Consider the following 4,338-nt stretch of genomic DNA (forward strand, 5'->3'; position numbering starts at 1 on the left):
ACGTTTGTTTAATACTTCTTCTTCCTTCCTCACCTCATGGCCATCATTAGAGCACATGCAGAATTTGGACTCCCGCAACCAAATGTTTATTCGCCTTTGAATACATGTCTTGATTTAACATATCTAACAATCAATATTGAGAAAATAAGTAGGTTTTAATTGTCTCCCAAAGTATTGTAACTGTCATTGTTTGGAACATCCTAGTAACGTTAGAATTAAATAACAGATGTGCTATTGCTGTGAAACAAAAACAGATTCAAAGCATCATTCATCAGGACATATTTGTTTGTTTTTCCTGTAGCTCATTACATGTATCCGCCTTTGTCATATTGTATATTGTGAAATCCCAAGCAAAATAGTTTATAATGCCACATGCAAATACTCAGACGGAAAATAGAATTGAATCAGAGATTTGCGAAGAAGTGGTGCAGCAGTATAGAAATGTTTTCAAACTATTTGATACTAGCGACTCTGGCTACATCTCCACATATGATCTAGGAAATATTTTACGTACATTGGGAAGAAACCTAACGGAAGCTGAGCTGAAAGCGTTGACAGACGAGTTGGATGCCGATGGCAATGGTACGATAGAATTTGATGAGTTCTTAGTTTTGATGCAGAGTAATACTGAAGTGAAGGATGATGTACTCCAGGAAGCTTTCAAAGCAATTGACAAAGATGGAGATGGATATATTACTTGCGAGGAAATTAGAACTCTGCTCATGAGTATTGCCAAGACAAGAGATCTGGAGAAAATCCCCGAAATGATAAATGAAGCTGATATTGATGGAGATGGAAAAATTAGTTTTGAAGAGTTAGTTATGTTGATGGAGCAGCGTTAAGCGATACTCAAGCACTTTCTCTGTAAGTTGGCATCAGCAATGTAATTTCGTCAGTAGTTTGATATGAAAAAGAAATAAATGTGATGTAATTTGAATCATAATGAAAACCTAAGTATACCACCTAATCTATCGAGTGAAATATGCGAGGACTTACAATATCGACATAGAAGAAAACTTTGGATAATCACGTGTACTAAACAGTAACTTAAATTACTGCAAATAAAAAAATACTTGCTGGGATATATATAAGAACACTATAGTATTCCACTTATTTATTTTATAATCTAAATCTATGTAAATCTGTAAATAGCAATTACGTATTTCTTAGTTTATTTTACGATTATCATTAGATCATGTTGTGATTATTATTAATACTAGTTTCTCCCTGAACAGCTGTCGGTCCACTGAACATTTTAGGTTAAAGTCATTCTTAACGAAAAACTAGAATACTTTACATTTCACAAACTTATATATTTAACTTTCTTTGGCTTTGCTCACCAAACACCTTAAATTGTATACCATATTTATGAAGTTATCCAAGATCTTCGTTACACACGTAAGTGATAGTGAAGATAGCATCATATGTTAACACGACTGGTTATTATTACGATTACTGTGATGCAAAAGCTGATAAATTGCCCTTTTTTATTGAATTTCCGAAGGAAGTCCATATTAACTTACTTGTTCGGAACTTTACATTGTCAAAGAAGACAAATGTTAATACCACTAATAATAAACCTTTGCAACTTCTTTATAACACTTTCTATTGTGTATCCTCTTAGCAAATCATATTTTCCTGACGCCAAGCCAATGAAATGACATAAATCACCAGATGGCTCCAGTTAAACAGTTCAATGAATGATCAGCATATCAGCTTCGATCTCACTATTTCTATCTTTCTAGAATTAAGTTCTCCATATTTCAGTCATATGACTCCTTAACTGTCTCAATCTTTTGAGTGATATCCGAAAATATTGTATGGGACAGTTTTTGTTTAGTTTCATTTTAATATTCCTTTTACGATAAGAAACTCTGTAAAGCACAACTTGAGGAATTCAAACTGTATAAACTTTCTATTGGGAGCCTGCAGTACTAGTTTCTATTCCTTGAATGGTACTTTTATGCAAAAATTCTTAACCCATTGTATAAAAGAATAGGTAACAATCCAAGTACTCTTATCTTCGTCTCAGCTATGGTTACCTGCAATTTGGGTTCTAAACTGGCTTAAAATAACCAAAGCAATCCTAGATTATGTGAAGCTATCCTAACTTACGAACTGTTAAAAATACTTTTATCTTTCCTAAAGTTAATGTCCCTTTTCACCACAGAGGTTATTTGATACATGGACATATAATTTAAGGCGAAATTCGACCCACCGCACAATGGTTTCAACAGGCCCAAAACCCGGACAAAATTGTAATTTTTCAAGTAGAAGTGTCCTTACTTTTCGACTGCATATTTTCTTTAATGTGAGTTTGCTCTGCAGCGTTAGTGCGGTAAAATACCCATAATTTCATTACAAGATACTGTCGTATGTCGTTATTATTTCTAGTAAATAACGTGTTACGTGAATTGACTTCTATATTTTGTCTAGTTAAATCCATAAAGTAACACATTTTAAGGTACACCGTTGGTTCTTGATGAGTTAATACATAGCAATGTGACTAATTTATAAGGTAAGCAAGAAAGTTTTGTCGCTTCTGTGAAGGGTTGTGTTCTATTGGCCTTTACACGTTGAGTTGAATGCGAATGGAAATTAGGCGAAGGGCAGTTGCTAGTGTGGGTACATCCAACATACTACCTGCTTGTGGCAGTTCAGTTTTAAGGATGGTGACGAAACACTCGAAGACGCACCACGCGCCGGAAGACCAACATATGTGCAAAATGAAGATATTCAGACAGTAATTGAGGCGAACAATGAACAGACATGTAAAACGCTGGGACTAAACTTAAGTGTGAGTGGAGAAACCATTCGGTAGCACACTCATCAACTTAGAAATCACTACAAGTTGTGTAGATAGGTTCCACATGATTTTACTCTGGGTTAGAAGGAAACGCGAGCAGACACCTGTGATTCTTTGCTGTCTCGTCTGAGAAAGAAGCCATTTCTGGACAGAGTATTGATATGAGATGAGAAGTGAGTCCTGTACAAAGCTTCACGGCTCCAACATCATTGGTTAGCATCCCACGAACCGGTTCCAAAACAGTCGAAACCAGTACTGCACCAGAAGAAAATCCTCCTTTGTGTATAGTGGACAGCTCGCGGTATCGTACATCAGGAACTACTACCAGCTGGTCAGAGCATCAATGCAACTGTGTACTGCCAGCAGTTGAGCCGTGTTCAAGAAAAAACTCAAAACTCTGGAGCCTGCACTTCTGAAACGCAAAGGGGTCTTCCTGTTACAGAACAACGCTAAGCCCCACGTGACTAGGATGAACCGTGATACCATTCTACGCATTGGATGGGAAACAGTATTGCATCCGCCATACTTCCCCGTCATTGCACCGTCCGATTATCACCCGTTCCATTCCTTTGACAATCACTTTAGAGGACGCCAGTTTAAATCCCTAGTTAAGGTGCAAAATGCACTTGATAAATTCTTCGCTTCACAGCCCACCAAATTCTAACGCGATGGAATCCATGGCCTTCCAGTACGTTGGCAGAAGGTCGTCGATGCTGATCGGTACTAGTTTTGATCTTCCAGGTACGTCCTGGATGACATATCGATGTTCAAAGGTGGTGGGTGAAAAAGCGAAAGAACTTTCTTGGTTATCTTATAATTTGAAGTCCTATTCTTGCAATTATGCAAAGCTGTAAAATTTTTCCGGTACTTCCCGCTGCTGAAATCTAGTGTTATACGTTATGTGATTCTTCTAGATTTACCTCCTAAAAACAAATTGAGGTGTTTTCTGGTTTTAATTTATATTGTAAATAGTATCTGCCTATGTCAAATGAAACAGAAGGCTAGATAACTTCTTAGCAAAACAACAAATTTATTTCTATCGTTTTTATGTAAGCACGGGTGTTATATTCCGTTTGTAATTGAATATAAACTTTGCTCAGAATTAAGTATTGCAGCAACATATTATTACAAGTAAAAAATCCTATACACTGGTTGAAAAATGAATATGACGCCGATGAGAAATGTTATACAGGATTTTACAATTACATTGTGGTGGGAAGAAAGAACAAATGGCATTCTTATTACACAACGTAAAACAAAAAACAGGGATAGAAGATTCGGAGAAGAAGCGGATAACATTTCGCGATTTGCAGCAAAATATTTCGCAGACTGGACAAGGCGGGTAGGAATTCACAGATATTTCTGGAAAACAAAGCAAAGTGGTTGGACAAAGACTTCAGTTCCGAACTTAATATTGAAATTCCATCTTCTTCTACTTCTAAGAGATAACGGTCAAAAGTGGACTTTAGTGACATCAGTGTTAGATTGAAGAGAAGGAAAACTGTGAACCTGGGAGTTTTCGAGAGTGCAGA

At 36.6% G+C, this 4,338-nt stretch overlaps 1 pseudogene; it reads left to right on the forward strand.

The window, feature by feature from the left end:
• Positions 1-365: 365 nt before the first annotated feature.
• LOC145674139 (neo-calmodulin pseudogene) lies at positions 366-842 on the forward strand (annotated as a pseudogene).
• The last annotated feature ends 3,496 nt before the right edge of the window (positions 843-4,338 follow it).

This window comes from Thermobia domestica, chromosome 17, assembly GCF_964235325.1.
Source record: "Thermobia domestica chromosome 17, izTheDome1.hap1.1, whole genome shotgun sequence".
NCBI classification, from domain to species: Eukaryota; Metazoa; Arthropoda; class Insecta; order Zygentoma; family Lepismatidae; genus Thermobia; species Thermobia domestica.